Source organism: Callospermophilus lateralis, unplaced genomic scaffold (genome assembly GCF_048772815.1).
Source record: "Callospermophilus lateralis isolate mCalLat2 unplaced genomic scaffold, mCalLat2.hap1 Scaffold_124, whole genome shotgun sequence".
Classification (NCBI taxonomy): domain Eukaryota; kingdom Metazoa; phylum Chordata; class Mammalia; order Rodentia; family Sciuridae; genus Callospermophilus; species Callospermophilus lateralis.
This window is the reverse complement of record NW_027512424.1, coordinates 1,067,712-1,079,948: the sequence shown is the minus strand read 5'-3', so window position 1 is coordinate 1,079,948 and position 12,237 is coordinate 1,067,712. Positions and strand designations below refer to the sequence as shown.

General features: G+C 32.2%; 1 pseudogene; it reads left to right on the top strand.

Annotated features, from left to right (window-relative positions):
* The first annotated feature begins 1,332 nt into the window (after positions 1–1,332).
* Positions 1,333–1,534, top strand: LOC143411129 (U2 spliceosomal RNA; annotated as a pseudogene).
* Positions 1,535–12,237: the final 10,703 nt, after the last annotated feature.

Here is a 12,237-nt window from a genome sequence, read left to right as displayed (position 1 = left end):
AGCCGCACAATTCACAATAGCAAGACTGTGGAACCAACCTATATGCCCTTCAATAGATGAATGGATAAAAAAATGTGGCATTTATACACAATGGAGTATTATTCTGCATTAAAAATGACAAAATCATGGAATTTGGTGGGAAATGGATGGCATTAGAGCACATTATGCTAAGTGAAGCCAGCCAATCCCTAAAAAACAAATGCCAAATGCCTTCTTAGATATAAGGAGAGTAACTAAGAACAGAGTAGGAACGAAGAGCATGAGAAGAAGATTAACATTAAACAGGGATGAGAGGTGGGAGGGAAAGGGAGGGAGAAGGGAAATTGCATGGAAATGGAAGGAGACCCTCAGGGTTATACAAAATTACATACAAGAGGAAGCGAGGGGAAAGAGAAAAATAATACAAGGGGGAGATATGAACTGCAGTAGAGGGGGTAGAGAGAGAAGAGGGGAGGGGAGGGGAGTGGAGGGGTGATAGTAAACGATAGGAAAGGCAGCAGAATACAACAGACACTAGTATGGCAATACATAAATCAATGGAAGTGTAACTGATGTGATTCTGTAATCTGTACACGGGGTAAAAATGGGAGTTCATAACCCACTTGAATCAAGGTGTGAAATATGATATATCAAGAACTATGTAATGTTTTGAACAACCAACAATAAAAAAATAAAAAAATAAATAAATAAATAAATAAATAAAAGAAATAAAAATTTTAAAAAAGGGGAAAAAATAAAATAGAAAATAGAATGGGAGTTCATATCCCACTTGAATCAAAGTGTGAAATATGATATATCAAGAACTATGTAATGTTTTGAACAACCAACAATAAAAATTAATTTAAAAAAAATAAATAAAAAATAAAAAAATATATAAAAAAAGCAGAAAAAAAAACTAGCTGGGCATTGTGATACATGCCTATAATCTAAATGGCTCTAGAGGCTTAGGCAGAATATTATGGATTCAAAGCCACCCTCAGCAACAGTGAGGCCCTAAGGAATTCAGTAAGTCCCTATCTCCAAATAAAATACAAAATAGGGCTGGGGATGTGGTTCAGGGGTTGAGTGTCCTTTAGTTCATTTACCAGTACCCCCTCCACAGGAAAAAATTTAAAAAGATTAAAAAACTCAGATGCTCTTAGAATTGCGGAATAGGGTATGCGTCTTCTACAAATTCAATGAAGAAGTTTTGAAATGGATTTTCAATCCTATCCTAATTGCATAAAATATTGAGATATTTTATAACATTGAAAGAAAGACTAAGGAAAAATACTTCTAACATGTCAGGTTGTCTCAGTTTGTTAATTCCCATTAGTAATGAATAGATTATAGATAGCTTCTTGGCTTTTTGGCTAAGATCAAGTGTAGTATTTGTTCTTATCATTGTAGTAAATTAATTAGAAAGTTAAACTAGGCACGTTAGGCTCTTTTATGGGAAAGGTAATGGCAATATAGCACAATTCGATAAAATAGTTTAGAAGCCATTATTGCTTACTTTGCATTGCATTAAGTCCCAAAGAGAATTAAATGAGATCTCATGCACTACACAAAATATTTCAAAGTATCATCTAATTAAGACCTTGCAATAACCGTATGAGTTGAATGGTTAGGACTCATCTGCAAATATACTAATTTTCCTTGTTTTGTGAGGACTTTGAAACCATATTAGTCTACCTTAAACCTTGTGCACTCAGGTTTAACCAAGATTACTCAGTCCTCCCACAATGGACTTATCTTTTGCTGAGACACCTTGCATGACCTTATCGTTCCATGCTTACTTAATGAATAAGTGGACTGTTGAAGGAGAAAATGAAATTTGACAATTTTCTTATATGTCCTTGGGAATTTTCTAGGGTTTTAAGACCAGTTACTATTATATTGAGCCCTTCCCCAAAATATCCAGCTACCAGCACTTCAACTCTCAGTGTGAAGAAGGAGAGTTGAAGGAAAGTATGTTAAAGCTCATCATTGAGTAAGAAGGAAGAATATATCTTTAATTTTCTGGGGATAATATCCTTGTGAAAACAGTTTCTTAACAAATGACCAGAATATATCAAATAAATGGGAATAAAGTTTAAAGCATTCACTGAGGAAATGCTACACTGATGATAATTCTTAGTTTTTAACTACCTTGGCTCTGAGTGTTCTCTGTTGTGGAAGTTCTATGTGTCAGGCAAGTAAAAGCCAGGATACTATGAATTTAATTTTCCTGAAAAAATTGAGAATCATGTACAGAGTGTCCTCAAGAAACTGCAATTTTCAAGTGGTGAATTGTGCTGCTATAAATATTGATGTGGCTGTGTCCCTTTAGTATGCTGTTTTTAAGTCCTTTCGGTAGAGACAGAGGAGAGGGATAGTTGGGTCAAATGGTGGTTCCATTCCCAGTTTTCCAAGGAATATCCATACTGCTTTCCATGTTGGCTGCACCAATTTACAGATTTACAGTCCCACTAGCAATGCATGAGTGTGCTTTTTTCAAATGGTATGCATGGTACACGAAAGCATGCAGGAAAACATCATTTGGGGTCAAAACTGCTATTGAAAATTCCTTAGGAGGGTTCCAGGTTGCAGACAGACTTAGTGTCTCTCAGCAAGGCTGACACTGGCAGTTTCCTCCCATAACTAAAACAGATTGCTCTTTCTCTGGTAAGCCCCAGAAGGAATTAACTTGTGTTTAGGGACCATGTGCTATGAAATTCACATCAAACTGGTTTATTGAGTAGTCTCAACTCAGTGGGGGTGTAAACATGAAGCATTTTGTGTTTCTACAATCACTGCCTTCAACTGCAATCTGTCAAAATGTTCTTATTGACATCTCTGACAGATTTCACAACTTTTCATTCACTCTGGTTATTTAAAATCCACTTCATTATAAGACTTTTTTTGTATCATCTCATTTGAATATCACCTCTGCACATAGACTTGAGCTGAGAGCCATGTCCTCCTGGAGTGTTGGAGGGTGGGGAAAGAGGGAGATGTCTTCTGCTCCAGAAACACTCCTCCTTTCTTTTCAAGACCTCCTTATTTTAATGTGCTTGCAACCTGAGAAAGGAGAGGGAAAGAGACAAATGTATGATCTGTTTAACTATAGGATGGTCCACCACTTCTTCCTCCCTTCCCAGTTGCTGATTTGCTCTAATAGTGCATAGGTTAGAAATGTAGAAGGGTCATGGTGGAATTCCATACTTCCCTCAGCTCCAACAGGAGCTCCATACCTTCATAAGGAACCATCTCTCTAGCTTTCTTGCCAGTAGAGCTCTCTGTCCCAGTGCATAACCATTTTGTGCATAACAATGACTGAGGAACTTTAGTTCTGTTTCTCCTACATGGTCTTCTTGATTCCTGGGAAATACATACCTTGAGTCCTCCAAACAGTATAAACAAACAAACAAACAAATAAATAAAATTCAGCTGCTCAACAGCTCTGCCTCCCCATCTCCCAACACCCCTTTTCCAGTTCTCTTCTTCCTTGCTCTTATAGTCACAGAATTAGCACAGCAAAATGAGAGCTTAAGCAGATGGTGAAGTTGGATACCAAATAATGGCATTCTGTTCTCAGTTCTCCCCATCTTTATAAATGGCTTTCATCCCAATCCTCCTCAGTTTATTGTGGAGGCTTTAGTGAAAAAGAGCATTGGTAAAGAAACAAAGTAATTAATGGACACATTAGCCATTTGCAATTTATGAACTTTTAAAATTCAATTCTAAGCAAACTATAATATTAAATATATGCATTTGAAATATAATCATGAAATCTGAACACTTGTTTCGTATTTCTTAATAGTGAAGAATCTTTGTTTATTTATTTATTTTTTAAAAGAGGGGCAGTAGTAAAGTCTTCCCTGTGTATTCATAAGGGATTGCTTCCCAGACCCCCTGACATTACCAAAATCTACAGATAGTCAAGTTCTTTATATAAAAGGAAATAAGTAGTATTTGAATATAACTATACATATTCTATTGTATTCATTAATTTCTCTCCACACTACTTAAAATACTTAACACTATGCAAATAGTTGTTACAATGTATTGTTTAGGGATTAATGACAAGAAAACCTCTACAAGTTTAGTTCAGAAGTGGGGCTGGGATTGTGGCTCAGTGGCAGAGTGCTTGCCTTGCACATGTGAGGCACTACATAAAATAAGTAAATAAGATAAAGGTATTGTGTCCATCTGCAACTAAAAAATTATTTTTAAAAAGTTTAGTACAGACACTTTTTATTTTTTAAATATTTCCCATTCATGATTGGTTGCATCTTGTATCTCTGAACCTATCAATGTGGAATTCACAGATATGAAGCACTTAATGTATTGTTTACATTTATAAAATTATTCTGTTCTTTAGAAATGGGCTTAAAATATTTACAGGCAAATTGATAAAATGTGTTATATTTATCCCAGAAAATTCAGATTCCCAAAAGGATCAGAGACATTCTTGAAATAAAATTTACCACAAGTTTTTTCAGGTGGGTACTTGGGAGTTTATTATACCATTTCTATTATTACACATGTTTGGAATTTTTTATAATGAAAGTCATCAGTACACTTTTACCATGAAAATTTTGATATTTAAGGAATTTTTCCCATGTAATTTTTTTTGAAGAGTTGAGATGTTCCTACCATTGCATTATTACTAATTCTATACTTTTTTGATGTATAGCTTGGGCCTAATTTATTCCAAAAGAAAATCAACAGGTCTCTATCTTTCAAAAAAAGTTATCAGGATGTAAAGGAATAATGTATATGTAGTCACCTGGACTGTTCTCCATCTTTACCAAAATGATAGGAAACATTCAGAAGTGTAGGTTCAGATGATATCTACAGGAACATCAAGCAAACCAGTCTCACTTATCTGGTAATTTTCTGCACCTTTCAAAGACTCCTGGAGACTTCACACGGTCATTTTGTTTCTGTAAATGAAGGACAAAATGAGATATTATACATGAATTCAGAAATCCACACATGCCATTTTCTAAACCACATCATATACTTTTTTAAACTCCTGTTCCTGTATTTTACAAAGAAACTAGAGTTTAATATACAAAGTATATTGAATTTAGTCTAGATTTAGCAAGAGTCCAATAAGATAGGTTTTTAGACTCCTTGAGATATCACTTTTTAATAATGATAAATATTTCTGGTTTAATTAATCATCTTGCTAATTTATTCCAGCCTAATCCTGTATTTCTTAGCAATATTATGGATGCATATCTCAGAAGGATTTAAATAAATTCCAAAGGGAATCACACTTTACATGCAAAATGATTTCAAACTCAATTTCTCTCCATACTCTGTGTCTTAATTTGCTGTTCATAAATCAGTATATTTAGAAAAGACTGGAAACTTGTTTTCAGCGAAGAACCTAATAATATAAAATTAATTTTTATTTATACAACCTAAAATTTCATATTGTTTATATGTAAGCATAATTTGTTTTTATTAACACTTCAATTTTTAAAATTTTTTAAAGGTGTTATTTTTCTGTTAATAACTATACTATGATAAAGAGACTCCTTGGTGAAATATACTTATGAAATAATAAAGATGATATATTCCTCTTAGAAGTCTTAATACATGTTAGCATAATAAAGTTTCTACTAGGTTTTGTAGGAAAGAAATTTCATTTATCTGGTTATTTCTCAAGTTTATTTAATTTTTTAACATTTTTTTTAAAATGTATATTAATTTATTTCAGATCACTAATATTCATAGATCTTAATTTCAAAAATGTTCCTTAAAAATCTTCTTAATTAAAAGAGCAGAGTTTTAAAATATAAATGCCTCATTTATTTTAATACATTAATATGAATTCAGATTTTATAAAATTTAAACTTGTAGTAAACAATTTTTACAGTTAAAAAGAATTTGCTATTTACATTTACTATGTTTTATATGTTCTGTTGCCTATAGAGTAGGATAGACAACTATAAATTAAATTATTCACTGTTAACTTTTGGAATCTTTTTGTATGACAGTGAGAGAAGTAATGAGGGAATAGAATATAACAGGGTTGTGAGGATGGAAAAGATGGATTTGAAAATATTTAGGGGCTTGTGTTGTGGCTCAGTGGTGGAGTGCTCAACTAGCACATTCAAGGCACTGGGTTCAATCCTCAGCATCACATAAAAATAAATAAATAAAAGTATTGTGTCAAACTACAACTAAAAAAATATTAAAAAGTTTTTATTAGACAACTCTATTGGACTTGTGGACTAAACAGTGTGGAAAGGATGCAGAGAGGTGGCACTAATGCAAACATGAATGAAAAAGGAGGAGGATGTAGAAATAGGTGGTGACTTTTGTTTGTGACATGGAATAATTGAATCATCTCTGTAAAAGTCAGGAACAGAGGTGAAATAGCAATTAAGTATAATATAAAAGTTCAGAAAAAGGATCATCTGAGAATATAAAACTTATATATGGAATCAGAATCATTCAGTAAGTCTTTAATAAGAACAACAAATGGAGTATGAAATCACAGCAAAAAAAAAAAAAAACAGTGTCAAGTGGTGGTAGACAAGAAAAGGAACTTAAGAGAAGTCAGAAAAGCAATGAAAAAATACTAATGTCAATGAGGAAACCCATGTCAGTTCAAGCTTACTAAGCAACAAGAGATGGTGTTATAGACATTTCCTAGATGTGTCAAGTAAGCCCCATGGGAGAAATATGAAACAATTGCTACTGAACTTGGTATTTGAGAGCAGATTAGAAGATTTAATGATTCTATTTTCAAAAACCTGTGGTCAGTGAAGTCAAATTTTAAGAACTGAGGAGAAAACCGGTACTGAGAGTTTGAAATGGGAAAGTGGAGAATGAATGCAAGCAGTTAAGTTTGTTTATAGGCACTGTTTTTAGGAGGCAATGCAGGAGGCACAGAATAATGAGTCCTAAGGGAAAAAGGAGTGGATGGGATTGAAACATTGAAAGGAACTTTTAGAAGACTAGATCAAAGTAGTAGCATGCAATATTTTAGGGTGAATTTTCATGTGAAATAGGGGGCAAATTCTATATTGTAATTGAAAAAGCTGTGGGCTATAAAGAGTAATAAATATTTGGAATTATTGTTGAGGAGAATGGGAAGGGAATACTTTTATTGGTTAATTTTTGAGTGATTCAAACATTTTGCATTTGGAAAAGAAAGTCATCTATTGCAGTATTTTGCCAACTTTTCTCAGGTGCTTTGCAATTTCTTTGCCTTGCTATTTGTCTTCATTGCCTTCATTTTGCTTTTTATTTCATTTGATTGGTTTGTTTTGTTTTTTCTTACTTGTCTTTGCTGTGATTCTACATATGTAGCTGGCTACTAGGATAAACATTTAACACATATGTGAAGATAGGGATGTACATGGTGAAGAGTTCTTAGGAGGTAAGGTTTTCATATAACAAATATTTTTAATTATCTTTAAAATAATTTTTTATTATAGCTTTAATATCTTTATTGTCTCTTGCATTTTATTATGTACCCAAACAACTTTTACTTACATGTCCACAAATATATATGTATCACCTGCCTTGAACACAGTCTATTTTTATTTTTATGAGAGTTTAGAAGATATTACATTATAATTTTTCTTTGCTTTTAGAAGACTAGAGCAATTTTGTCTCCCAACAAAATTGTCAAATCATTGAAGGCAAATGCTTTTGGAAAAGATAAAGTAAATAATTATCACTTAATAGATTTTAAAAAGTATTAGTTCTACGTTCCTTCCATTTGCTTCATCATATAGGGCTAAACACGATATCTATTACATAATGGTGCTGGTACACTCCATTTGAATTCAGTTGATAAAGTTTTTTTTTCTTTAGATTTTTGAAAGTTTGCCTCTCAAAATTGCTATATATTAACGTTTTGCTATTTATCTGCATCCTATAATCTGTCTATCCATCAGTTTTTTTCCAAGTTTCTAAATCATCTCTTTTCTTGTCTCTGGCAAAAAAGTATTTTCTGCCTCATGAATTTGTGTGGGAGGAGAATCTGCCTCTGATGAACTAGGTTGCAAATGCCTATGTTTGCAGTTGTCTTTTATCTAGCCTAGGAAGAAATCTTCAGAAAGAACCTACTGTAATCACATATCATGTAAAAAAAATGTATTAAGTGATATGAATGCAGAGAATCTATTCTGACAGTTGGGGTAGTAATGATGGTGGCAACCTCTAGGTTCTAGGCATTTCTGTTGCTATGGTCTACCAGTAGTGACTGCTGCCCAGAACAGTCAGAATTTTTAGAGTCCAGACTTCTATTGGGTGGGATGTCCTCATGGAATAGGTGTTGGGTATGATTTTTTCTGTGTAATTTTTTTTAAATTTTTCTTATGCATTTCAATCTTGTTCTTGAATTTTTTAACTGATGTACAAAAAATGATATGTATTTATGGCACACCTTATGATGTTCCTATACATTTACATATTATGTAGTGTTCAAATAAATAATAATTTACCTTTGAATAATTATAATTTCCTTTTGGTAAAACTATTTAAAATATTTTCTTTTAACCTTTCTGAAAAAGGTACAGTAAATTATCACTATCGATATTTAATTCTTGAATTTACCTTTTAGTTCTATGATTCATACAGTGTTGCTTATATTTTTCAAAATAAATATTTTAACCTGAATTAGAGGTGGATTCTTGGCTCATTTTAAAAACTCTCATTGACAGATCAGAGCCTGCCATCATTTTTAATTTTATATTTTTGTATTTACTGACTACTTCTTCATGAATATTCATAAGGATTCAGGGTGTTCTGCATATATAATTTCATATAACTAAAGAATTTCCATACCATTGATATAGATAGTAGAAAAATTGTGTCCTATGTTCTATAATAGAAAGGCTTAATGTGATTGTAAGCACCATTTTTTTCCCTCAAAAGTATTTATTACACAGTTTGGTAATACAAATACACCAACTAATAAAAAAAAAAGTAGGTATTTTAACACAATTCTGTAGAATTCATTAGAACAAATTATAGATCATTTCAACTATCCTAATTAATTTTTGCTTGTGGCATATAGTGTTAAAACACCATAAAGGCATTTGGTATGCTCACTTTGAAAAATGAGGAAGTATAACCTTATCACCAGGTAACATATCAAGCGTCTAGATAAATTTAGCTGAGACTTGTCCTTTTATCTAAGTTCCCACTTATCCAAGTTGACTCCCATTAGCCACTGTGCCATAATGGCTTGTGGGAAGACCGAACGGAAAATTGAATTAATGCAAGCCATTTCTCAATCATTTCTCATTCTCATAAAATGATTAAAGCTGATGTAAGAGGGCTCATTAAAATGGAAAACATTAGGCTCATTAAAAAGCCATTAAAGCATCTCACTTCTCTTATTTATTTTATCATAACCTTATTTAGCCATTGTTTAAAAGTCACTGAACCCCAAATTTCTTCTTATTGTTTTGGGAAATGTTATCCACACTGGGCACTCTGGCTATGTGGCCATTTTAAGATTGAAATCATCTCATACTACTGTTGCTTAGTTAACAACTAAAGCCAGCATCTAACTACCAGTAATTGGAGATCTGCTAACAGTACTCAATTTGAATGGATTTACCTTCCAATATCTGTTTTAGTTATTTTTAATGTGCATGAATGTTCTTAATCCTACAGCTCTGTATTGTTTAAACTGGAAACTGAATTCTATTACACAGGCAAAGTGAATGACCATTAGTTATTGTATGATAATAGTGTGATTTTCGTTAAGCAGTAGTCATTTCTTTTGCCATACCAAATAAAAGATCTACCCTGGGAAAATACATCTTTGTGAGAAGTCTCGGCTTGAGCTTTAGCTATGATAAAATTCAGATGCTAACAGCTTTTCTATCTTTCTTTAACAATATTTTATTTAATGTGTTCTTGAAAGAATAGACCCAAATAAAACTGACTTGATTTTAAAAATGACTTAGTACATATTAGAATTCATTCAGAAGGGAAATACATTATAAGTTATACTTTTATTAGGAGCATATCAAAGCAGTTTAACCAATACAAAAGTCCTGAAAGCTCAGTGGCTTAGTCCTAATGCCACTGTAACCTCTGTGCATCTTTTAGCTGTGGTTCTGGAAGGTGGTAGATGTGGTGATATCCTTCCCATATGTCCCTTCAAGGAAGGTTGTGTCTTCTAAAGATTGAAGTACTGTTCTTTTGGTATAATGTGAAATGAATGAATATGCCATATATATTTAAATCTCTTCATCTGCCAGAAAGATTTATTAAGTGCTAGAATCTTAGCTTCAGTCTGTCTCTGCTTAACCCATTTTCCATTCCTTTTCTTCCCACCCATGTGTAGACTGCAAAAAAACATCCTTTTCACTAAGCTGGATCTCAGCGTCATTGTCACAGAAAACCCAGTCCTTGTGTGGACTCTGTAATCATCATTATTTCTAAGACAGGAAAAGAAAGAAAAACAAACCATATATACCGTCAAATGTTACAGTCCCAACGTTACATATATGTCATTTCTGCTCTCGGGCCATTGGCTAGATTTAGTAATATGGCAACAGATAAACTGCAAGACAGACTGAAAATGTAAGAGAAATTAAAGAGTTAGTTGACACAGTCTCTAAAATAAAACTCATATTTTCATGTTTTATGTCACAATCATTCTATTGCAGTTTTGACTTCTGTATGGAAAAAATGATAAAAATCAGGGACTTGATTGGTTTCCTATGTAGATTCATAAAGTAATTGGTTGACTTTCTGGCTAAATAGAATCACTATTTGATATAGTAGCTCCTCCTTATTTGTTATTTGACTTTTTTTTTGTTATTGGTCCAGAAGTATTACATGGAAAATTCCAGAAATAAACATTTCATAAGTTTTAAATTGTATGTTTTTTCTTAATAGCATGATGAAATCACCTTCCTTTTCTCTCTGTCTTACCTGGGATGTGGATTTTCCCTTTGTCTAATGTATACACACTCTATATGCAAGTCTCTCCTTTATTACTTAGAAGCTATCATGCTTATGAAATCATCTGTTGTGGTACCACAATTGAACAAAAATTAATTTTTGTTCAATTAACCATTATGTAGTAGACAAAGACTACATCACAAACCTAAAGCATCTACCTCAGTTTGTCTTATCAGGTGGGTATTATATCATCTCACATGATCACATGAAGAAGAATGCATAGAGTACAGGAAGATATTTTTAGATAAACCACATAATGTTTGTTACCATATTTTTAATAATTATTCCATTTTATTATTGATTATTGTTAATTTCTTCCTGTGCATTATTTATAAATTCAACTTTATCATATATATATATATATATATATATATATATATATATATATATATATATATAAATTTTTTTATGTCCTTGAGTCAATTGGGATATTCATCTCATAATATTCCTTTAATAAATGAAGCAACACTGATATTATAATTTTGGCTTACTGATATTATCCTGTCACTGATATTAATAACAGTAATGTTGATGTTTATGCTTACAATATAAATAGTTCAATTACATGTTCAAATGGATTAAGAAATGCTTGGTACTATATGAAATTTCAGGCATCTACTCAGTGCCTTGAACATTTCCTCTACAGATAAAGGAGCTCTGTTTTGAGTATACTCTCTAACCAATTCATAAATCAAATCTTGTGTTTATGGCACAGAATAATCGATATAGTTATAATTACCATAATAAAAAGGAAATAAAAATATAAATATTATAGCAGGTAATTTTATGGTGAGATAACTCATAATTGCACTATTATTTTCTGTATTTTATAAAAAATAATTAGAAACCTCAAGAAATTAGAAATTTTGCCCAATATTACCAACTATTAAGAATAGCCTGGGCTTCAATTTATATACATCTGGCTACAAAGCTTTTGCTTTTAACTATGGCACCAGAATGCTTAGAAGAGTCATCCCATGAATGTTGTTCTCCCATCTGTTTTTCCTCTTTAGTTTATTACCATTTTTTAATAAAAGAAAAGAGAACTCAAATCGATCAACTGACATATAGTGCTTTTAATAAACACACATATACCCACATGCATATATACAGAATATTTGGTTTTCATTGATGTTCAAAGAGAATTTTACTTTTTGAAATAGATGTTCTGCCCAGATAAAATCATCATGTAGCTGAATGCCAATGAGCACTGCATATCTATCTTCATATTTAAACTCAAATTAATGGACAAAGACTTAACCTAATGTATATTAGTCTAGAATTTTTTTTCTTTACAAAGTAAAGAGCTTTCCACTT